The 26,317-nt window shown below is 36.6% G+C and overlaps 1 pseudogene across 1 annotated transcript; it reads right to left on the bottom strand.

Annotated features, from left to right (window-relative positions):
* Window positions 1-26,018, bottom strand: LOC149491758 (putative inactive ATP-dependent zinc metalloprotease FTSHI 4, chloroplastic; annotated as a pseudogene). The gene is made up of 16 exons (XR_016319289.1): window positions 25,659-26,018; window positions 25,318-25,573; window positions 24,328-24,703; window positions 23,249-23,507; window positions 22,357-22,487; window positions 20,179-20,253; window positions 19,981-20,105; window positions 19,788-19,897; window positions 19,632-19,710; window positions 19,370-19,507; window positions 19,162-19,273; window positions 5,052-5,215; window positions 4,851-4,956; window positions 4,677-4,753; window positions 562-705; window positions 1-458 (listed from the first exon to the last, which is right to left on the bottom strand). The product of XR_016319289.1 is annotated as a putative inactive ATP-dependent zinc metalloprotease FTSHI 4, chloroplastic (transcript).
* Between the last annotated feature and the right edge of the window lie 299 nt (window positions 26,019-26,317).

Here is a 26,317-nt window from a genome sequence, read left to right as displayed (position 1 = left end):
TTCTGTTGTCAAATCTATAACTAATTAGGTCAGGATTATTTTTGCTACATCATTGTTGCTATATCATCTTTATAGGTACTACATTACCCAAAAGAAAAAGCAAAGAATTGGTTCTCTGCCTCTCACTAGGTTGCAAAGTGGAACAACCTATTCTAAGAGAGGATTATTTTGAGCAGCAGCTACACTTGCATTTCTCATATGCCACCAACCCCAGAGAAACCAAAAATAAATTAGGTTTAAGATGGAATTGCATACATTGCAGGTGGACAGAGACATTGACTTGCATTCAAGCCATGAAGAGAGAACATTCATCTTCAAAGGAAATGGCTGGCCATCAAAAGTTCTGGCTTTTCATTGTCTTCCTCGATCTGCATTGATGCTTCAGCTTTTATTTCCTGAACCCTTTTATCCCAAATGCCATCTATAAGCTTCCAAGTTTCATCACTGATAATTTGAGTCTGTCATCAAGCCATTGGAAAAGTAACCAAAAAATAAAAGTCGGCATCATTAACATAAAAAGTTGGGTAGCATAGGAAAATTCACAGATTGCATTTCTATTACCTCCATGGAGCGGGGAGCACCAAAGGTTGAAAACCCAACATTTCCCGGTGCAAATGTAACCCTTCCAGGAAGTGAAACCCCATGGATCCCCCATCTTCCAGCATAAATTAAGGCTCCATATTCATCAACAGGGTTAACAGCAGACTGAACAGTAAACAATCAAGTTCATTTCAATCATGACAACTTTCAGCAATAAATCCTCCAAACCATCAGTATTTTTCAACATAGCAATTGTGTGCAATTGGTCAATGAAATTCATATGTGGCCAAGTAAGGAGGGAGACCTCTCATAAACCTTAACTTATATATTCCTGTTCAGAAAACTACAACATCGGGAGCCTTTGCTAGAGCTAGTAGCACCTCACTATGAGCAATCAATCATAGCAAGACACTAAAAGGCCACAGTATAGCATTTGGCCTTTTGTCTTAAAGCAGGTAGAATAAAAAAGCTGATCATAAATGTCAGAAACTGCTATCTGTGAAAAGAAAAGGAGAAGAGATATTTGAAACAAGCAATCAGCTTGATTCATTCCTCATATTAGTTAAGGTAGAAATAGTATTGTCAAGAAAAGTTCGAGTCCTATTTGTATATAGCATGCTCTTAGAGATTTATTCCTAAGTAATCTAGAAGTTAGATTCCTAAATAGTTTGAAACATCTTGTGCATATATATTGTCTCCCTCATTGATGAAATAGAACCACAACAACAATTTCCTCAATTAATTACATGGTGTCATAGCCTTCGGCTCGTTAGTTTTTGTCTGTGAAGCTTCCCAGTAAGAAGCTTGCTTTGCTTTTTGGTTTTGGTACTGTCAGTCAAGGATACCTACCTAGACTATGATTCTTGCCTCACCGCCACCCAAGGAAGGTAGCAAGGCTACTGATAGGCCGTTCCACCAATTCTGGTGGCCTGACGACCGGTGAGTGGCTCTCACGTGCCCTAAGAAGATTCTGCCTTTGTCTCACTGGTGGTTTCTGGCGACCGGGCTTGGTTCTCCAACGTCAATTTGGTGTTAGTAGTCTATTCCGGTACTGACCTTTCTGATCTGGCGAAGTTCCGGTAGGGGCTTCTCAGCTTTTCTGTTTTGGGTTACGCTATTTTTGCCTCTGCTTTTGTTTGTGTTGATTCTTCAAGTTATGGTTACTTTTGCTTCCGTTTGTGTTGATTCTTCACGTTATGATTACTGTTTTGTGCCTTGCCTCTTGTGTTGAGCATTCAATTTTAAGTATGACCACTGACAATAAAGCTGCCGTTGCTGAGATAGTCCCAGCAATGACCAAAATCACTGAACATAAACTTAATGGGATTAATTATTTGGATTAGAGTAAAACAAGTGGAATTTACTTGAGAAGTGTGAACAAAGATGATCACCTAACTAATGATCCAGCGACTGATAATACGAGACAGAGTTGGTTAAGGGAAGATGCGCGGTTATTTCTACAAATCCAAAATTCTATTGACAGTGAAGTGGTTGGCTTGATCAATCACTGTGAAATTGCTAAGGAGCTAATGGAGTATCTTGAATTTTTATGGAATTTGTCACGTATGTACGAAGTTTGCAAAGGATTTTGTTAAGTTGATCAGCAAGAGAAGCCTCTTACAACCTATTTCATGGAATTTAAAAGGATTTATGAGGAACTCAATATTCTATTGCCCTTCAGCATTGATGTCAAAGTTCAACAGACCCAGCGAGAGCAAATGGCTGTCATAAGTTTCCTTGCAGGACTTTCTCCAGCTTTTCAACCTGCCAAATCATAGGTTCTTTCTAGCAATGATATTACCTTTCTTCAAGAGACTTTCATTAGAGTGCTGCATACTGAAGGATCTCATACCCCTTCACCTTCTGTAAATAATGCTCTTGTGAGCCGTAATCATGTAACCGAGCAGCCAGGAAACAGAGGAAGGGGACGAAATAACTGTAGTAATGGAGCAATTAATCGGAAGGCAAGTATTATTATTTGCCACTATCGCCATGAATCTGGTCACAATATTGGTATTGCAAGAAACCGATAAATAGACCGCCAAGGGCAAATGTGGCCACTCAAGATTCTGCAGTTGGTTCTTCTGACAACACTGACTATATCTACTGCGGAGTATGCTGAGCTCTCTAGATACTGATTTTCTAAGTTTGTTGATCCCTCTGTCGCTGCTATTGCCAATTCAGGTACACCTAATGTTTGTCTTATATTTACCTCAGAATGAGTCATTGAGTCTGGTTGCACAGATCACATAACAGGCAACCCTAATCTCTTATCCTGATTAAAAGAACCTAATAAATTTAATCATCATGTTACTCTAGCTGATGGGTCCAGCTCTTCTGCTAAGGGTATTGGCTCTGCTAATCCCACTCTATATCTTTCTTTGTCTTTTGTATTATGTTTGTCTCGTTTTTCGTTCAATCTACTTTCTATTAGCAAAATTACTCGTATACTAAACTGTTGTGTAAAGTTTTACCCTACTTAATATGTGTTTTAGGATCTTTTGACGAAGCGGATTATTCATAGAGGACGTGAGTTTGGTGGCCTTTATCTTCTAGATTAACAGGTTTCATTATGTTTGACTTGTGATAATGCTCTATCTTCTCTTGAAGTTCATTATCGTCTGGGTCATCCTTCATTGCCTATTTTAAAGAAATTGTGTCCACAATTTTAGTCTTTATCGGTTCTAGAATATGAGTCTTGTCAATTTTCCCAACATCATCGTTTACCTTTAGTTCCTCGAGTCAATAAACGGGCTTCATCCCCTTTTGAGTTAGTTCATTCAGATGTTTGGGGTTCGTGTCGTGTTACTTCACAAACTAGGTTTCGATATTTTGACTTCTATGAATAATTATTCTCGTGTTACTTGGTTATATGTAATGAAAACTCGTTCTGAGATTTTCTATCTCCGGTTCTTTTTGTGGTGAGATTAAAACTCAATTTAATATCTTTGTTCGCATATTGCAAAGTGATAATGCTAAAGAATATTTATCTAGTTTTTTTCAATCATATATGTCACATAATGGTATTCTTCATCAAACCTCTTGTGTTGATACTCCTTAGAATGGGGTTGCAGAAAGAAAAAACTGACATCTTCTTGAGGTTGCCAGGGCACTTCTATTCCAAATGAAGGCACCTAAACATTTTTGGGTCAATGCTGTCTCTACTTGTTTTTTTATCAATTGTATGCCTTCTTCTGCGCTCAATAGTGAACTTCCATTTAGTGTCTTACTTCTCTCTAACTTTGTTTCCCCCATTGAACCTCGTATTTTTGGTTGTACTTATCTTGTGCGTGATATTCGTCCATAGGTTACCAAATTGGATCCAAAATCCCTTTGTTGTGTTTTCCTTGAATATTCTCTGGGTAAAAATGTTGTACAGTTTGTGCCTTGATAGGAGAAGGTAGGTGATCTGAGGAGTGTGAAGGTGGTAGGAATGATTGCCGGAAGCAGGCGACCTTACTGGAAGTTTGTTCGATAGGAAAGGTCGTAGAAAGTGAACTCACGCACTGGTGTGCTGATCAGAGTCCGAATAGTTAGGGCGATGCATGGTGGTCAATGGCGATCATTCCGGCGCGGGAATTCTGTGTTTGGGGTTCGTCAACAGCTGCTGAAGCAATCTAGAGGTTGGTGAGAGCTAGCTTTTTCAGAAATTGGTGGGTTTAGTAACAGTATGTTTTGTGTAACAGTGTTGAAGAAAGAAGCAAATCAGGGAAGAAAAGAAGAGAAGATATTGTCAGGCCTACTTAAGCTCTGATACCATGTGAAAAGAAAAGGAGAAGAGACATTTGAAACAAGCAGTCAACTTGATTAATTCCTCGTATTAGATAGGATGTAAATAGTACAAAGTATCAATCCTAAAAAATGAAAAATATCTCCTAATTATAGTTGGATGTCAACCTAATATATGCACAATCTCAGCCTAATATATTCTAATAAGTACAAGATTCTAATATATTCTAACACTATCATTTATCCCCCGGCACTATAAGAATAAAATGAAAATGTAAATGTTACTAATGAAAATGTGCATCGGTACCAGGACAATTATTATTCACTGCTAAGCACGAGAAGTTACTAATGAAAATGTGCATTGGTACCAGGACAATTATTATTCACTGCTGAGCACGAGAACTTACTTGAGGTATTCGGGGAGCTCTTTTGTATATATCCCAAATTTCTGCAGCTTTTATCTCTCCCTTCTCAATTAAAATGTCTGCACAAATTAAGGGCATAAGGCAAGAAATATAAGCATTTTATCCGTACAACTGGCTCCTTCAAGTCAAATTATAATTTATAAATTGCAACTTCACCAGTAATTGTCTCCACAGCTGAATGGTATTCTCTCAGTACAGAGGAACATTTTTCAACAGCATAACGCATGTATTCATCCCGAAGTGCTTCAAGTTTTGCTGCGAGCTGTATTCAAATTATAAATGCAATATGTTAAAGCTGTTCCTCAGGATGTATACAGAGATTTTAACAGATTTAATAATTAGATCTAAGAATTGTACATTAGGCACAAGATCACTATGATTCCTGTAGAATGCTTTCCCAAATGCTGTCATTCCAGTCTGAAGAATCAAAAGCTCTGCAAGACGTGAAGCTTCTAATGTTGCTTTTGCAGAGATCCAAGACAAATTGTTTACCCCAAACATCTCCTCCTCAATTACTCTAGCTACATAATAAAGCAATCACAGAACCATATTAAATCAATCTAGAACATGACGAGAGAAGGTGAGAGAAAAATTGTATTTGTGAAACGAGAATCCAATTGGATTCTAAAATTCAATACGAATTCTAAAAATCATTTAAATCTATCTGTGTGCAACAATCAAAATATATCAAAATGATAAACTTTGAGAACAAAAGAAAAAAGAGGGAAGAGGATTATTGACGGATGGAAAAAGAAGAAAAAAAACACACATTTTGAATGCGTCAACTCCAGTGTTAATGGTAGAATATTTACATAAAATAGTGGTTTTTACATAAAACCATGTTCAGTGGTTAGAAAAGACAACCAAATAACATTCACATGCAGAATTCCCACCCACAGGTTTTGTCATAAGAGGACACCTCAAAGATGAAGTAGATATAAGACATTTTTTTTCCTGTTACTTTAGTTGTCTGCATTATTTTTCCTTTCCCCTTTGTAGTTGTGGCAGTTCTAGTCAATTTTATTCAATAGAAATTAAATAACACTTGATATCAATAATTAATCAATGAGGATTTAACTATTCTTTGTAGTTCAGTCACTGCTCCTACCAGTTCAAATGATAAATTGTCCTACAATTGAAACTTCCAAAAGAATTTCACAGAAATGGAAAATAAGTAGATGCTTGCTAGCATCCCTCAGAACTAACAAAATCAGACTTAAAAACTCGAGGCCTTGAAGAAAATACGTTTCAACAATCAATTATCTAAACACTCTTCCCTTCATGGAATGCATCTTTCAATTAACAATTCTTACTCTTGGCCTCTAAATATTCTTGGACAGAGGCAGACATGAAACAAAATAACAGCATCAGAACCATTTAGGACAACACTAGTCCACCAAAAAAAAAAAAAAAAACATACATTTAGACATGAGGAAAATTGCATGATAATGACCCGATAATATAAGGCTTGTACCAAAAAAATTGTCCAAATATCTACCTATCTGTGGTAGGATAAATATTCCTAAACTGAATCTCAAAATAATAGAGTAACAGACAAAATAGAATCTAAATGAGATTAAAGACTTGAAGATCGTTAAGGAAAATTATTATTCCTAATTAGTTAATCATTTATAGTCCTGAATAGCCTAGAAAGTTCTTGTATATAAACCTATGTAACAAGTGCAAACACAAATTCTTCTCAATTCATAATATCGTATCAGACCAGTCTTTTCATCACCGGTTCTCTTCTCTGACATCGACTCCCCTTATGCGGCACTATTGACTGGTGCATTGACCTGTTAACGTCAACTTCAGGTTCCTTGTTTTAAGTATTTTATAGAGTGATGCTTTGTTTGTTGAGTTCTTGTGTTTGGCTTGTTTCTTTTTTTTTTATGTGCAACCCAGTGAGTCGCACATGTTTCTTAGGTACTTCTGATGGTTTCAGTTGCTATCGTTGCTGCAATTCTGTTCCTTTGAGTAATTTTTTTTCTCGGTGATTTCTTCTTGTTTATATCAATTTTTGTTCCTATGGTCATTTCAATTTGAGAGTGCTTTTATTTAAACATCATGGGAACTCCCAATCAAAAGGCTGTTATCACTGATGCGGTTCCAGTAATGACTAAGATCACAGAAAACAAACTTAATGACTCTAATTATTTGGATTGGAGCAAGACTATTCGAATTAATTTGCGAAGCATTATTAAAGATGATCACCTTAGTAGTGATTCACCAACTGATGATGCGGACATAATTGGTTGAGAGGAGATGCTTGGTGTCGTTGCAAATATGAAATTCTATTGACAATGAGGTAATTAGCCTAATCAATCATTGGGAATTTGTTAATGAACTCATAGATTATTTGGATGTTTTATATTCTGGGAAAGGCAATATCTCTAGAATCTATGATGGTTGCAAAGCATTTTATCGCTTAGAAAAGCAAGATAGACCTCGTACTGCCTATTTTTTAGATCTCAAGCAAATACATGAGGAGCTTAATGTCCTATTGCCCTTTAGTACTGATATAAAAGTGTAACAAGCTCAACGTGAACAGATGGATATTATGAGTTTTTCTTGTTGGTTTACCTCCAGAGTTTGACACTGCGAGATCACAATTTCTTTCTAGTATTGATATTTCTTCTTTGCAAAAACATTCACCAGAGTACTCTCAACCTCTCATTCTTCATATTCTGCCACTAATAATGCTCTTGTAAGTCGTGGAAGGCAAGGAAATAGGGGAAGCAACTATAATTCTGCAAACAGAGGAGGATCTATTGCTCGTAATGTTATAGCTACTAATTGGGGTCCTAATGGAGTAGTTTGCTATTATTGTCATTAACTCAATCAAGGCGCACTTGTTGGAAACTCCAAAATAAACCTCTGCCACATCCAAAGGCAAATGTAGACATTCAGGATCCTACCATTGCTTCACCATCTGGGCAATCGATTACAAGTTCTGCAGGAGAATTTGAAAGTTTTCTTAATATCAAGCATCCTTAAAGTTTACCAATTCCTTTGTTTCTACCATTGCTAATTCAAATAAACCTACTTGATGTCTTGTAGAATCCTCATCGAAACAGGTCAATGATTATGCATGTACAAATCATATGACCGGTAATCATTGACCTGTAACTTTTGTCCCATTAACTTTTGTCATGCACAAATCATATGACAGGTAATCATTGACCTTCTTTTGTCGATGATTATTCTCGAGTTACTTGGTTATACATAATGAAAAGTTGATCCGAACTATTTTCTATCTTTTGTGCCTTTTGTGCTGAAATAAGAACATAATTTAATGTTTCTATACAAACATTACGCAACGACAATACTAAAGAATACTTTTCAGAAATGTTTCAAAGTTATGACATAAAATGGTAGGTAAATTACAATAATGGTCACCTAAATTCACATTTAATTTTATAAGGTCACCTAACTTTAATTTGTCATTTTTGGTAAGTGACCTCTTGTTGAAACAAAAACTAAAGTTGAGTGATTAAAAAATGACAAATAAAATTTTATAACCTAAATAAAACTGAGTATAAAATTAAGTGACCACTGATGTAACTTATTCCATAAAATAGCATTCTACAACAATCCTCATGTTGATACACCTCAAATTGGGGTTGCCGAAAGAAAAAACCATCACCTCCTTGAGGCAGCTCGAGCACTTCTTTTCAAATGAAAGTTCCTAAACCTTTTTAGGTTGATGTTGTGCCCACTGCTTGTTTTTTAATTAATCATATGCCTTGATCCGTTCTTCAAGGCGATATTCCTTATGCTACCCTTTTTCTGTCTATAATTCAACGTGGAAAAAATATTGTTGTTATATTTTCATCAATAGGGACACGTATATATACGTATACAGGATACTATAAACCTATTAGGAATCTAACTCCTAACATAGCTCTATTTACAACTAGTACCCAACTTGTTACAAAGATAGTTAACCCGAGGTCCATTTAGAGCTTTTGTAAAGATATCTCTTAACTGTTCACTTGTTTTAACCTGCCCTGTAGAGATAACACCATATTGTATCTTTTCACGAATGAAATGACAATCAATCTCGAATATGTTTTGTTCATTCATGAAATACTAGATTTGATGCAATGTGAAGAGCAACTTGATTATCAGACCATAAATTTGCAGGCAAGGACGACTTGAAGCCAATTTCCACTAACAACTGATAAATCCAAATTATTTCACAAGCAGATTGTGCCATAGCTCGATATTCTGATTCAACACTCGATTGTGAGACTACATTTTGTTTCTTGCTCCTCCACGATATCAAGTTTCCACCCACAAAGACACAATATCCAGAAGTTGATCTTCTATCAACCTTCGAACCTGCCCAATCCGCATCTGAAAAACACTCAATGTCCAAATGCCCATGATTACTGTAAAGGAGGCCACGACCTGGATTACCTTTCAAGGAGCACAAAATTTGTCCTAAAGCTTCCCAATGGATAACAATAGGAGAAGACATAAACTTGCTTAAGATGCTCCCAGAGTAAGCAATATCTTGACGTGTTACCGGAAGATAATTTAGTTTGCCCACCAATCTTCTATGCATCTCAGGATCATCAAATAGCTCACCACCAATTGAAAGTTGAAAATTAGGAGTCATTGGAGCACTGCATGGCTTGGCACCCAAGTTTCCAGTTTCCTTCAGTAAGTCAAGGACATACTTCCTTTGAGATAAGAAGATGCCTCTCTTATACCTAGACACTTCAATACCCAAAAAATACTTCAACAATCCTAAGTCTTTTGTCTAGAACTGAGTCTGGAGGAATGACTTGAGTGATGTAATGCCTGCTGAATCACTCCCTGTAATAACAATGTCATCAGCATAAACCACAAGTAGAATCCAACCAGTCTTTGTACTTCTGAAAAATACAGAATGATCAGAAGTACTCTTCTGCATGCCAAATTGGTGTACCACATTGCAAAATCTACCAAACCAAGCTCGAGGATTCTATTTTAGGTCATAAAGAGATTTTCGAAATTTACACACTTTACCCAACTCCTCTTGAGCAACAAAGCCTGGCGGTTGCTCATGTAAACTTCCTCCTGAAGATCTCCATGAAGAAAGACATTCTTAACATCCAGTTGATGTAAAGGTCAGTCAAAAGTAGCTGCTAAAGAAATAAACAAACAAACAGAAGACAATTTGGCTACAGGAGAAAAAGTATTAGAGTAATCAAGACCATAAATCTGAGAATAGCCCTTAGCAACTAATCGAGCCTTGAGACGAGCAACAGACCCATCAGGATTCATTTTAACTGTGAAAACTCATTTACAACCAATAGCTTTCTTACCTTCCGGGAGAGGCACAAGATCCCAAGTACCATTAGTATCTAAAGCAGCCATCTCTTTCATTGCTACACACCAACCAGGATGGGACAAAGCTTGGACAATAGTTTTAGGGATAGAGACAGAGTCTAGGTTACTTACAAAACAACGAGATGAAGAAGAAAGATGATCATAACTAACAAACGAAGAAATAGGATAGGTACACTTGCGTTTGCCTTTTCGAAAAGCAATGGGAATGTCAAGGTCTGACTGAGGAGTGGATGGCACAGGCTCAGGTTGAGTGGAGGGAACCGGATCTTCTGTTGAAGTGGTAGGTGGGAAAGTGCGTCAAGAGTTCATGATCTCTTGGAATAAACCTGTTCAAAATGAGGACGGGACGATGCTGGTGCAAGAGGGCGAATAGGAGGAGGAGACGCTGTAGCAGGAGCAGTGCAAGTTCAGGAACAGGAACAGGAGCAGGAGAGCTAGGAAATTGCTGGATAGCGTAGACTAAAAGCTCATCATCCTCCCCCTCACTCTAATATATAGGAGAAGGAAAAAATGAAGTAGTCTCGAAAAATGAGACATTTACAGAAATAAGATAACGATCAAGATCGGGAGAGAAACAAGGATACCCCTTTGGATGCCGAGAATACCCAAGGAAAACACAACGAAGGGATTTTGGATCTAATTTGGAAACCTAAGGACGAATATCACGAACAAAACAAGTACAACCAAAAATACGAAGTTCAATAGGGAATAGAAGTTTAGAAGGAAACTGTGAAGAAGAAGAATGAGAGGAAATATTAACTTAATTATTCCCTCAAGAATTGAGGATATAAATAGTACTACATATGTACAATTAATGACAGCTAATTACAGCTATATACAACAGCTAATCATAACACCGCTAAGTACAACTAATGACAACTAACAACAGCTAATCATAACACAGCTAAGTACAACTAATGACAGCTAATTACAGCTAAATACAACAGCTAATCATAACAATCATAACACTCCCCCTCAAGCTGGAGCATACATGTTGTATGTTCCTAGCTTGCCACAAATGTATTCAATTCGAGGTCCTCGTAAAGATTTGGTCAGTACATCTGCCAATTGATCGTTCGAACTGACAAAGGAAGTAGATATGCATCCTGACTCAATCTTTTGTCTGATGAAATGACAATCGATCTCAATATGTTTCGTTCTTTCATGAAACATTAGATTTGAGGCAATATGGAGTGCTACTTGATTGTCCCATATCAGTGTCATCTGTTTTATTTCTCCACACTTCAACTCTTGAAGAAGTTGCTTGAGCCAAACAAGTTCACAAGTGGCTAATGCCATGGCTCGATACTCTGCTTCTGCGCTTGACCTAGCCACAACATCCTGCTTTTTACTTTTCCATGATATCAAATTTCCTCCAATCATGATACAATAACCAGAAGTGGACCATCTGTCAGAGGGAGAACCTGCCCAATCTGTATCTAAATAGCCAACCACTTGTGAATGACCCTTGTTCTCATATAACAGACCTTGCCCAGGAGTGCCTTTGATATATCTCAGAATGCGAACAACAGCACCCCAATGACTATCACATGGAGATTGAAGAAATTGACTAACCACACTCACGGCAAAAGAAATATCCGGTAGCATAATAGTAAGATAGTTTAATTTTCCAACAAGCCTCCGATATTTGCCAGGATCTTTAAATGTCTCCCCCTGTCCTGGAATAAGTTTTACATTGGGACCCATAGGAGTATCCACAGGTTTGCAACCCATCATACCTGTTTCTTCTAATATATCAAGAGCATACTTTCTTTGTGAGATTGCAACTCCAATCTTGGACTGTGCTACCTCAATCCCAAGAAAATATTTTAGCTTTCCCAAATCTTTAGTTTGAAAGTTGTTGAATAAATGCTGCTTTAGTTGAGAAATCCCTTCATGATCATTGCCAGTTATGACAATATCATCAACATAAACAACTAGATAAGTACATTTCCCATGATTTCCATGCCGATAGAAGACTGAATGATCAACGTCACTTCGATGCATGCCAAATTTCTGGACAACAGCACTAAATCTTCCAAACCATGCACGTGGAGATTGTTTCAAGCCATAGAGATATCGACGTAGTCGACATACCAAACTAGACTCCCCCTGAGCAACAAAACCAGGAGGTTGCTCCATATATACTTCCTCGGTCAATTCCCCATGCAAGAAAGCATTTTTGATGTCAAGTTGATGAAGAGGCCATTGATAGATAGCTGCCAAAGAAAGAACACGACTAGGACCCCAAATGTCTGAATGAACAATATCAAACATAGCCAAAGCTTTATTATTGACAATCTTAGGAAATAAAACACAAGATTGTTTTCCAAGTTGACAAGATTCACATTCCAAAACACTTAATGAAGATAAGCTAGGAACTAAATGTTTAAGTTTAAGAAGACTAGGATGACCAAAACGATTGTGTAGAAGCTTAGCGGAAGCAGTAGAAGCTAATGTAATAGTGGCTTTCAGAGGGCATATGTAATACAAGCCATGTGACTTATATCCTATTCCAATCGTTTTCCCCGTACGCCGATCCTGCACAACACCATAGTTAGCTATAAAAAAGACAATGCAATCAAGCAGTTCGGTGATTTTGCTAACGGAAATTAAATTATAAGGACAGCCAGGGGTGTATAAGACAGATTGTAAAGTTATTGATGGAATAAGTTGAACGGTCTCAATGCCTTTAACTATAGTTTCTGAACCATTAGCTAAGGTGACTGTGGATGAGTCTAGAGTAGGAATGAGAGTAGAGAACAATGTTTCATTACCAGAAATGTGATCAGAAGCGCCGGAATCAAGTATCCAAGGAGTACCAATTGAGGACTGAGACAAACAAGCAACTAAAGTGCTAGAGTGTTGTAGACTAGATGACTGTTGTTGAGCTTGTTGTTTGGCTGCCTGGAATTGGGCATATTCTTCATATTCTAATCCTGTCAGAGTGATGCAGTTGCTTGATGTACTAGGCAAAGGAAGAATTCCAGCTCCATTACTCTGAACCATATGAGCTGCAGGTCGTCTAGTACCAGTAGATTGATTCTGAGACGGTTTACCATGTAATTTCCAACAGGTTTCACGAGTATGTCCTGGTTTATCACAATAAGTGCAGTGAACCTTATACTTATACCTATTACCTTTCTATTTTTGATTACTATTCTAGATGGCAAAAGTAGAAGCTTCAATGTTAGGAGGTGCAGCTGAAGTGGTGGAAATACGAAGAAGTCGAGCAGAGATATCTTCTAAGGTAAGAACAAAGGAACTAGTCAAAATTTGATCTCGAACAGAGCTAAGATCGGGTCGAAGGCCGATTAGAGCCAAGACCATAAAAAACATGTCTCTTTGTTTTTCTTGTTCAGCAATATTCTCTGTGAAAGGCATAATGGAAACAAACTCATCTTTCAATGTCTCAACTTGCCCAATGTAACTAGCCATATCCATTTGATTTTGCTGCAAATGGACAATATTAGAGACAACATTGTAAATTCGTTGTATATCATTGGTAAACAATGTTTTGGCTTTTGTCCAGACCTTACAATAGGTTTTACAGGACTGAAAAAGAGGAAGTAATTTGGGATCAAGAGTATGCCATAATAGGCTACACAACTGAGCATCAATTCGAATCCATGCTGTCCTATCGGTTGCAACGATATCAGTAGCATTCTTAATAGGATGATCATCATATACTTGGCCTAAGAACCATAGTTCAATAGAATTGAACCAAGAAATGTAATTGCTACTGCCTTGAAGTTTTACAGTAGTAATACTAGTAGAATTAGGAAGAAGAGACTTAATTAGACCTGATTCAGCCATATTCAGTAGCAGAACAGTTACTATAGAAGAGAGAGAATAATAGGGTAATTGGAAATCCCTTAGAAAAGAGAAAGAGAAAAGAAGAAGAATGTATTCAAGCCCTTTGCAGAAAGTGCAGAAGCAGAAAGTGCAGGAAATGCAGAAAATATAGAAGCAGAAAGTGCAGGGGCAGAAAGTGCAGAGAATGCAGAAAATACAGAGGCAGAAAGTGCAGAAGCAAAAATCAGCCCTTCTTTGGCTCTGATACCATATGAAGAAGAAGAATGAGAGGAAATATTAACTTAATTATTCCCTCAAGAATTGAGGATATAAATAGTACTACATATGTACAATTAATGACAGCTAATTACAGCTAAATACAACAGCTAATCATAACACGGCTAAGTACAACTAATGACAACTAACAACAGCTAATCATAACACAGCTAAGTACCACTAATGACAGCTAATTACAGTTAAATACAACAGCTAATCATAACAATCATAACAAAAACAAGACACTATAAGGAATTGCACCATTAAGCACAGAAGGCATGCGATTAATCAAAAAACATGCAGTAGAGACAGCATCCGCCCAAAAATGTTTAGGGTCTTTCATTCGAAATAGAAGTGCCCTAGCAACCTCAAAAAGATGTCGACTTTTTCTTTCTGCATCCCCATTTTGAGTATCAACATAAGATGTTGATAAAATTTAAGACAACAATTTAGTAGATGAGTAATTTTGCTAACAGGTAATATATTGAACGAAAAACGAGGCAAACAAAAACAAAAGACAACGGAAGAGATGGGATGGGATTGGCTGTGCCAATACACTGGACAGAAGATGTGGACTCATCAACTAGAGTAACATGACGATTAAATTGTTCAGATTCTTTTACTAAGGATAGGAGACTAGGGTTACCAGTCATATGATCTGTGCAACCAGAATCAAGGACCCACTCTGATGAGGTAGACATAAGACATGTAGTAGGAGTACCTGATTTGGCAACAGCAGCAACTGAGAAATTAGTAGACTTAGAAGAATGGTATCTAGAGAGCTCAGCATACTCCGCAGTAGAAATTGTTATGGTGTTGACAGAAGAAGTAACTGCAGAATCTTGAGTGGCCATAATTGCCCTTGGCGGCTTATTTATCAGTTTTTTACAATACCGTTTAGTGTGACCATTTTCATGGCAATAAAGGTAAATAAGAATGCTCGCCTCCCGATAAATTGCTCCATTACAACAATTATTTCCTTCTCTTCCTCTGTTTCTTGGCTGCGTAACTATCTGATTACGACTCACAAGGGCGCTATTATCATAAGGGATGCGGTATGAGAACCTTTAGTACATAGTAATCTAGCGAAAGTCTCCTAAAGAGTGGTAACGTCATTGCCTGAAAGAAACTGTGATTTGGCAGTTTCAAAAATCGGAGCAAGACCTGCAAGAAAACTCATTACAGCCATTTGTTCTCACTGAGTCTGTTGAACCTTAACATCGGGGCTAAAAGGCAATAAAACATTAAGTTCCTCGTAAATCTTCTTAAATTCCATGAAATAAGCTGTGAGGGGCTTATCTTGCTGGTCGGCCCGATAAAATCCTTTGTAGACCTCATACATACGAGATCGATTACCTTTTCCCGAGTACAAAAATTCAAGATAATCCATCAACTCCTTAACAAACTCACAATGATTAATTAAACCAATTACCTCATTGTCAATCAAATTCCAAAGCTGTAAAAATAACAGAGCATCCTCTCTAAGCCAGATTTCCTAACATCTCCTTCATGTGGATCATTGGTCAAGTGGTCATCCTTATCCAAACTACGAAAATATATACGAACTATTTTACTCCATGCCAGAAAATTGGAGCCAGTAAGTTTGTGTTCTGTTATTTTCTTCCGTAACTACACCACATCAGTGATGACAAGTTTCTATTCGAAAATCTCCGATAGAGTAGTCGTCATGATTTGTGACTAAACGCTCAAAAACAAATGTAGCACAGCAAAGGAAAACTACGATTCTTGGTAACTTGATAGAAGAATAGCAAATAGGCAGCAGCAGAATATAAATTCACAAATTCAGACTGTACCCAGCAAAGCGGCAGCAAAGTTGCAACATGAAAAACACCACAAAAGTCGAAGAGGGTCGATGCAACACACTGGGTTGCACTGTACTGGCAGAATCGAAGCCAGAAACTGAGAGCCGGTGACAGGAGATGGCCGGACGTGCCCACACGCACTGGCGCGTGAAGAATAGCGAAAAAAATATGAGTGGCGCATGAAGCCCACTCGCGAGGATTCCGATGACCGGATTGGGAGGGAGAGTTGATCGGCGGCCTGCTCTTCTTCCTTGGGTGACGGTGAGACAAAAACACTAACCTAAGTGGGTGACCTAGACTGACAGTCACCAAAAAAAACACTTTGCCTGTAGTTTCAACACAAAAGAGCAGAGAAAAAAAAAAGAAAACTTAACAAGCCCCAGGCTCTAATACCATGTAATTCAACGTGGAAAAATATTGTTGTTATATTTTCATCAATAGGGACACATATATATACATATACAGGATACTATGAACCTATTAGGAATCTAACTCCTAACAGAACTATATTTACAACTAGTTCTTAACACTGTCAAAACTCCTGCTTCCTATTGATCCCCATATTTTTCGATGTACTTGTTTTGTTCGTGATGTTCGTCCACATATTACCAAACTTGATCCAAAATCCCTTAAATGTGTCTTTTTAGGATATTCTAGACTTCAAAAGGGTTACAAGTGTTTTTCTTCAACGCTTAATCGTTATCTTGTATTTGCTGATGTCACTTTCTTTGAGTCTACACCTTTCTTTCCTTCCTCTCCTATGTATGATAGTCAAAAAGAGAAGGAGAATCTTCTGGTCTATACCGCATCTCAACCTGTTATTTCACTCAATCCTTCTGCAAAATCTCCATCTGCACCTACACTAGCACCAGCACCTACTAACCTCCTCCAATTATTCATGTTTATTCTCGTAGGTTAGAGGCTCTCGACTCATGCCTGACGCCAGACTCTTCATCACCGGATCCAGCTCCTACCATTCCGAATCCTCTTGATCCCAGCATTGATCTTCCTATTGTTCTTAGAAAAGGTAAATGTAAGTGTACCTATCCTATTTGTTCTTTTGTTTTGTATGACCACATTTCTTATTCTTCTTCTAGCTCATTTATTGTCTTTAGATTCTGTTTCATTTCCTAAAACTATTCATGAAGCATTATCATATCCTGGTTGGCGAGCTGCTATGGAAGAAGAAATGGGGGCTTTGGATGTCAATGGTACTTGGGATTTGATAACTTTGCTTGTTGGAAAAGCTACTATTGGATGTAAATGGGTATTTGTTGTGAAGGTTAAATCCCGATGGCTCTATAGCTCGTTACAACTCTCTTCTTGTAGCCAAAGGTATGCTTAGACTTATGGTGTGGATTATTCAGATACTTCCTCTCCATTACCAAAGATTGCTTCGATTCGTATCTTTATCTCTCTAGCAGAAACTTGTAACTGGCCTTCGTATCAACTTGACATCAAGAATGCTTTTCTGCAAGGTGATTTGCATGAGGAAGTTTATATGGAGCAACCACCTAGGATTGTTGCTCAAGGGGAGTATGCGAAAGTTTGTCATCTTCGCAAATCATTATATGGGTTAAAACAGAGTCCTCGTGCTTTGAGGTAGATTTAGTAAAGCGGTTTAAGTATTTGGAATGCAGAAAAGTAAATGTGATCATTCAATATTCTATAGGAATTCTAAGAATGGCATAATTCTTAGTAGTATATGTTGATGATATTGTTATTACTGATAGTGACAATACAGGCATAGCATCCCTAAAATCCTTTCTTCACTCCCAATTTCAGACAAAAGATTTGGGTTTGTTGAAGTATTTCTTGGGTATTGAAATAATAAGGTGCAAGAAAGATATTCTTTTGTCCCAAAGAAAATATGTTCTTGACTTGTTGATAGAAACAGGAAAATTAGATCTTAAGTCAGTGAACCCATAGCACCCAATATACAACTCATAAAAGAGGATGGTGAATTGTTTTAAAGATCCTAAGAAGTATAGAAGACTGGTTGGTAAATTAAACTATCTTACAGTGACTCGTCCGGATATTGCATATTCAGCGTGTTGTAAATCATTGGACAGCTCTAGAATAGATCTTGTGCTATTTAAACGGAGCTCCAGGACAAGGTTTGTTATATTCAAATCATGAACATTTTAAAATTGAGTATTATTCAGATGCAGATTGAGTAGGTTCTAAAATTGATAGAAGATCTACAACTGGATATTGTGCTTTTGTTGGAGGAAATTTGGTTTCATGGAGAAGTAAGAAACAAAATGTGCTTTCTTGGTCCAGTGCAGAATCAAAGTATAGAGCCATGGCACAATCTGTGTATGTAATAGGAATGAGCAGCCAATTACCACTACCAAGCCTTTCAAAGTTTATTCAATAAGGCCCAAATTTGTGACAGCAGACAAGGAGAAGCGTATGAGGTTTATGCACAGAGATTCAAGCAATGAGAGAGCTCCAGGTGGCATTGTTATTACAACAATGGTGATACCAGTGCTATATAACATCATGAGGATTTTGTTGTGAGACATCTTTTGGGAATATTTATATTTTTGGCAGATTGTGATATCTGTAAAGAAACTTCAGTTCCTGCTTGATTATTGCTAGTCAAGTTTATTTCATCTTTCGTGCTATTTCCTTCATTTGATTTTTTAATCCAGAGATATTACTGGCCTATTTTTCATCCTTGAGTTATCAATCAAAAGAAATCCATTCAAGTTCTCATTCTATTTGTTTTTCTGTTATTTTTCTGAAATCTCTGTTTGGAAATTCTGTTCCCATTCCTTGCTCTATCAGCATGGGTGCATTGACTGTTGAATGAAGTTGGTCTTAAGTCTTCAGTACCTACTAAAGTATGGTGTGATAATCAAGTTGCACCTTCATATTGCTGCTAACCCAGTATTTCATGATTGCAATTGTCACTTTGCTTGTGACAATATTCAAGAAAAATTTATCACCACAGGTTACGCTAAAATTGGCTACCAGTTGGCTGATATTTTCGCAAAAGCTTTGCATGGGGCTCATGTTGATTATATTCTATGCTCCAACTTGAGGAGGAATGTTAAGGAAAATTAGTATTCCTAATTAGTTAATGATTTATAGTCCTAAATAGCCTAGAAATTTCTCGTATATAAACCTAAGTAATTCATTGATAAATTATGTATCAAATGCAAACACAAATTCTTCTCAATCCATAACAAAGTTTATGTTGTAAGAATAAGATTTATTTAACTTACGGGCACATGCACGCACTACAGCATTCACGTAATCTGATTTCCTTGCGAAAACTCTGCCCGCAATTTCTGCATAGCGCATATTTGGCTGGCTATGTATAGAATTTATGTCTGTCTGCAGAATACACATTTAAACAAGTGAGTGGCATGTACTTCAACACTTAACCAAACAATAGAGCATCAAAGCATTCAAATGTATCCTTTCAGTGACCTCTGTGAAGGGGTGGTAGGGATCAGGAAAATAGCACGCAAGGACAGCAACAGCTGCTTCTCGGTAAGCCAATCTTAATTTCAATTCCTCTGGAATATCAGTACTATCTTCCTGGCCCGTTTCAAAAGTTCCTTTTTGCTGCATAATCAAGTATTAAATGCATTGAGAAAACAATCATACTGTAAAAAAGGTTTTAATTTTCACATAAAAGAAAAAAAAAATTGTGCCACAGATACAGGGAGGAAGGTAAGGCAGCACTAACCCTCTTCAAAGCCTCTAGAAGTTCTTCTCGTCCAATGTAATCTAAATCCTTCCTGGCTGTTAAAATTCCAGCTTCATTCCTATAATCAATTCAGGAAACATTAGCCACTTTGTACAAATGAAAATCAAAGGGGGTTATTGATCAGTCAGTAAATACAGTATATTCTGCAGCTCAGCTCCGGTAAAATCTTCTGTCATCTCTGCAATTTCCTGCAGTAAAGCTAGCTTTTCCTCCTCTGAACGGAAAAATTTATTTCTAGCATGCACCTGCAGAAGTTAAATCTCAATGATGATTATAATGTAAAGTTGAACTAGAATTTTTGAATACCAGCTACATTTAAAAAAAATACCTTTAATATTGCTAGTCTACCATCCTTAGATGGCAAACCAACTCTTATAATCTTGTCAAAACGACCCTTCTCAAGAGGGCAGGATCAAGAATGTCAAGTCTATTGGTTGCACCTATAATTAACACCTGACAAGCCAAAGGTTAGCAGTTGATTAAAAAATCCAATCCCCTCAATGCACCAAAATATGATGGAGCATACCTGAGATGTAAATTCTTTAAATCCATCCATCTCAGTCAGTATCTGAAGAAGGCCTTGCTCCCTCTCAGCACCACCCTATACAATAAATCACATCTTCAAGCTCTATAGCAACTAAATTTTCATAGTTGGTCCGTATTTAAAAATAATATTCCATGCATAAACTTAACTATCATGTAGGCATGGCCACCCGTTTAGTTCTAACCGGAACCGAACCGTACTGTAGACGAACTGGAACTGGATCAAAACCGGTGGTTCAAAATTTCAAACCAAAACCGGCGGTTCAAGGGCTGGTTAAGGTTCATGTGAATGGTAAAATATGAACCTAAACCGGCCCAGAACCAGCGATTACTTGGTGGTTTCGGTCCGATTCGAACCGAAAATTTTCTATTTTATTTTCAAAATGATAATCACTTAGCCTATTTTATACTTCTCTAAAAGTCTCAATAATATTTTACTATATGATATACTTTACTTAAGATTTTTTTTTTTTTTAAATATACTTCACTTTAAAAGTTAAAAATCTAAAGTAAAATGGTAAAAAAGAGAGAAATATTAGTCTAAAATTATATTATTTTTAACTTTTTTTTTTACCCTTTTAAATTGTTTACTAAGTTTAAAATTACATTCTTTTGAAGCATTTTTTAAAATTTTCTTATAATTTATTTAATTAATAATATTTAAACAAAATAAATGATAATTTATTTGATTATTTTGTAAATGAATTAACTTTATTCTTATATGAGTATGAGCATTCCAAAATTTATTTAAAATAAAATTTATCAATATTTTTTAAACTCATATTAATATTTATGAAAGAAAGATGTAACATTAGAACTAATCTGTTAAAAAAAAAAAAAAAAAAAAAAAAAAAAACATATATTGCTAGAAACCGTAATCGGAACTGTCAGTTCATTGGAACAGCACTAGAACCGGTCCAGAGTGGAACTAGACCTGAACCGGTGGTTCAAGGGCCGGTTCAGGTTCAACATTTTAAAAATTTTGAACCGGCCATGCCTACTATCATATGTCCATGCAAGTAAAGTAGCTTACCATCCAGCATCACCAATTTTGATGGCTAAAAATTTATCTAAAGTTGTATATGTAAAGCTAAAAATAATACTCATCCAACAAAATAATGTCAATCATTTGGAAATCCAAATAAAATAAAACATGAATAATAAATGGATCTTTTTAATAACTAATGGGATACCAGAACTAATTTTATAGTTAGACAATGTTTCAATGGGCTTGAATTGGTGTCATTATGGAAAATTCATCCTTGGTTCATCTCTCTTGCTACATTAATTAAATGTTAACCATTTTTTCTTAGAACATGGCACATCTCCATTAATCCCTATCTAAATTTACACATGGCACTATTTCCTATTTTTATTAGGCAGTTGTCACTCCCTTCTCCATGTAAGCATCTGTTATACCTTTAATTTGCAGTATATTTTGTCATCAGTGATTTCAAACTCTCTCTCTAAATATTGCCCCACACATGCATTACTGTGTCCACCTTGAGTCACCATTGCTTTAGTCTACTACCTATGGCATTATATTCTCTAGTGTGAGCGCAGCTGTGTTCCTTTTCATCACTTTTCAAGCAACATCTAACCTTCTAAGATTGCACAATCCTCCTCTCAGACCCTCTCTAATTTTTCCTTAGTTATCACTTGCATGCAGTGTTGTCATCATCACTGAGGAACTGCTACAAAATGAATTTCCCAGTTCATATGAAGTTGCCAGCATATAAATAAGGTTGCCAAGAGGTTAACTACTATGCTCCTCCATCAACATTTCATATTCCACACAACAAAAGAATTAAATAAATCAAAGATAATATACCCTACAATGAAGATCAAAGATTAAAATTCACAAACTACATTTTCTTTTGGTCACATAATTGTTGTCACAGCATGCAATGCAATTAATAGATTCAAACAAGAACTAACCAAGCAATGCAACTTTAAACAACGAAACTGTCTAGAATGGTGCCACTTTGGACTGCATTTTGCTATGCTATTTCTTCTTGTTCCAATGAATCCATAATGACTTTATATGAATCAGAGCTCCTTTCGAATAACACACCTTTGTAATTGCCATAATATTTACAATTTTGCACTGTTTAATTTCCTGCACTAGAACTTAATAGATAGAAGCAAACACATATCTTACCCCGCCAATGTCAGGTCCCCCACGCTTGCTGCCAATAGCATCAATTTCATCAATAAGATGATGGAAGGAGCAAAAGATCTGGCACTGGCAAAAAGATCCTTCACACGAGATGCCGCCACACCTACAAACATCTAGAAAGTCACCTTTTAAGTTAGGCAGGTTTCTTCAAGTTCTAGGTATTCTGAATAATTCATGAGTCAGCAGAGATGAAGAAAATCGTTTAATTACAGTGAAACATCAGCAAGATAGCCATGTGGCACCTAAAGCAAGCATTCTAATTATCATGAACTGAAAAGACTAAAATAACCAGTTAACATAAAAAAAGAAGACAAAAGAAGCTTAATAAAAAAGCAGTTCAATTAGTAAGGTTGGGGACTCATGCTTGTACTAATTTACGAATTAACAAGGCATTTTTGGTTGTGCTTGTGCCTTAGGCGTCAACAGAACATATTGCCATGATCGTGCAGCCCCTACCTCAAACTTAACAGCAAACAATTTCATAATTGATTGCAAGTTGGTCATGTGCAACATCTATGGACCAACTTGAGGGAGAGTGTTGAGTTGTATAATCAGGAAATATATTGTATAGCTTATTTAGGAGGGATCATTGTAGTTTCCTTTTTCTGTATTTTCCTATTTAGAGTTAGACTTGTGTGTGTGTGTATAAGGTTGATGTTAAACACATAAATCAAGGAAGAAATAAGAGAAAATCTTTCTTTTAAACTCTTCTTTATCTATTGATATTCAAAAATGGCCTTCATATTATTTAAATGAGAGCAACTGAATTTTCAATGAAGTTTCATTGAATAAAGTTTTGGAAGCAACTAATCTTCCACTATTATTTGTAATCATTTTTCTTTATTGGATCTTCCAAAGGAAAATTAGTCCTCACCTCTACAAAATCTGTGCCATTTGCTGCAAAAAAAGGCAGTCCTGCTTCCCCAGCAATAGCTTTAGCTAGCAAAGTTTTACCAGTTCCAGGAGGCCCATGAAGAAGCACACCTTTTGGACAATAGATACCCTTGTCTTTAAACTCTTCATCATTCTTCAAAATTCGTACAATCTCCTGTAGTTCCCTTTTTATATATTCCTGGCCAGCAAAATCATCAAACGTAACACCAGTACTTTCTTCTGCTGATATAAACTTTGCCCTGGTGGAAAGGCAGTCCAAAATTAGCATTGATGTTTGTGATTGTAAAAATACTCCAACTATTGTCGATGGAAAAAATCATCAGTGGTAGTTACTATCCGATTGCAACATCTAACAATTTTGAATACCAAAACACTATATATATAACTGGTCAAAAGTTCAAAATCAATTAAAATTGGATATACTGAACTACTAAGGTTATGTTTGGTAAGCCGTAATGCAAGGTAATAGTAATCACATTGCAGGAATTTCTTTTTAATGTTATAAAGAAATTGATGCGATGTAATCATCATTAGATTGCATTACTGTTTGCCAAACATAGCACAAGTCTAAAAGTCAATGGAGATTAGAATGTAACTTGTAAGAAGGCAAATGGAACACAATCAACTTGGAATCAGTTATACAAAAACAGAATTAGCCTTACGCATTTTTCTTGGGCCGGGGGAGAGAGACTAAGAAAGAAGAAAATAAATGTAGAAACAAATACATTGGATTTGACAAGAAGCAAGTATGACCCTTATGGAGTGCAACAAAGTAAAAAAAAAATATGATCAGTGGATAACATTCCTAATTAAAAGTACAAGTAGAGTCCAATGTTCTATGAAAATTGGCAACTCTAACACCTCTATAATTTTTTGACGTCTCCTCTGTAGTTGAAAAATGTGAGCTCGTCTTCTGTCTAAAAGAATCAATCAACTACTAAGCATAATGTTTCTCATTCCAAAGTTAGATAAACAGAGAGAAAGAGAGAGGACATCAGCCATTTAAATATAGTAAAAGCATCCAACAGCAATTCCCCAGGCAATCAACATTCAACTTACCGACTCTTGCCAAGTGAACCAAGTGCACGGCGTTTGAGTGGTTGCTGAATTGTTTGGCTGGGCTTTCCCATATCACAAGGTATTAACCTTGCATAAATTGGTCTCATCATATTATCAATCCAGATATACAATGCAACAGATAAAGCAAGTCGCATAGACCAAATGACTGCAGTTGCAACAGTACTGTACACTTCTGCAGGAACCGTATCCACATTAAGGACATCTACATTTACTATTTGCTGATGTAACTTTTGCCAAACATCATTCCAACCATCAATTGGCATGCGGTCAACCACATGGCGCCGAAATATAATTTCCTTCTTAGAATTTCCTTTTGCTCCCTCCATTTTACCATCCTTGTAATATGGCAGAATCACTGCAGAAATAGACCAGAACTTTCAGCAAAAGATGACAATGAAACAAAATTATGTAAGTTTTACAACATTTGCCAGCATAGAGAACAATTAGTAAATAAAAAAAAACAACAATGTACTTTTCAGTGGTTAAGCCAAGTGAAGTACGGACCAATGGCTTGCTCCAGTAACAATAACAACCGACTTTAAAGATGCAATTGAACTATACATAACAAAAAAAGTAGTAACGATCCTAACTAAACAGTAACTAAATGATTACTCCACTCCAAGGCTGAGCCAAAAAAGGATATAATTGACTTCAAACAGCTAAAGCATTAGAAATATTGAGTAAAGGACTGATTTTGAAAATAGAAATTCTTTTCTTATCTAAAAACAAAAAGAGAGAGAGAGAGAGAGAGGAGAGGGGGGGGGGGGGGCAATCTCTCCGAACCAATTCCATAATTTCATATCCGAGGAATTTTAGTTGGACAAAGTATCAATTTGTAAGCTGTATATCAATTTGTATGCAGTTCTTCTATCCAAAATTGAAACCCACGTGTATCTATACTATTCGACCAATTATAAGAAGTAATATCGTCAAATTAATATACAAACAGCATAACAACCAAATGCATACCTGATACTGTCTGCCCATAATTCGAGTACTCCATAAACTGAACATTATTTGAATTAAGAAGCCTCCAAAACTGACTAAAATCAATTCTATGAGAGTTTTCAGGATCCCACTCTGTTCCTTTCAACTTTCCACGCATAGTCAACAATGCCCTGCTCCAATTCGATGCCATTACAAGCTGCCTCTCCAATTGCACATCTGCCTTCCTCTCTAACTCTTCCAATTCATTGACTCTTTGTCTCTCTTTCTGTTTCAATTTCTATAAAAAAGAAAAGAAAATTCATCTTCACACTCTTAAGAACTAAAAAACGAAAAAAAAAAAAAAAGATTAATAAACATAATACCTCGAATAGCTTAGCCGACTCGGGGTCTTCTTCTTCTGAGTTAGGAGACGCCAAAACCGAGTTAGCAAAAGCAGTAATTGTGAATGTTTTACGGTTTACGAATGGAATTGAGCCATTTTGAGAGCTTAATTTTCTAGTTTTAAAGGCGCATTTGAGTGTTTTGGGATAAGAGAGAGAGTATGGAAAGTTGCCAACAAAGGGTTTTGGAAACCCAATGGAATTAAGAGGAGGTTTAGAAGTGAGGGATTCCATTTCCTTCTGCTTTATATCATGTTATGAAAAGAACGGGAATGGAAAAGAAAGGAAAGGAAAATAATTTCTTTATGTTCGTTCTGTCACTTTCCACCGCAGGATTTGAAGAGGAAATGTTTGGGTTTCTAATTCATTTGATACAAGCCTCTGCTTCCAAAGTCCAGTGAGGTTTATGGTTTTGGGTTTTTGATGATGACGAGTGGAAACGACGATGATAAACCATTGGACGACGCCGTCTCTTTGCAGCATGATACATGTCATTCAAGTCAGTGGGTATGCCAAATACATGTCATTCAAGTCAGTGGGTATGCCACCTGGATCGATCCGAACGGGTAAGGTATCCACCTAAAATTAAGAAGCCGAACTTGAATTCAATTGTAAATTAAATATCCAATTCCGTTTCGGCT

The sequence above is a fragment of the Jatropha curcas genome, unplaced genomic scaffold, assembly GCF_041381405.1.
Source record: "Jatropha curcas cultivar XTBG-Jc1 unplaced genomic scaffold, XTBG_Jcur_1.0 HiC_scaffold_682_pilon, whole genome shotgun sequence".
NCBI lineage: Eukaryota > Viridiplantae > Streptophyta > Magnoliopsida > Malpighiales > Euphorbiaceae > Jatropha > Jatropha curcas.
This window is presented reverse-complemented; position numbering and strand designations above follow the sequence as displayed.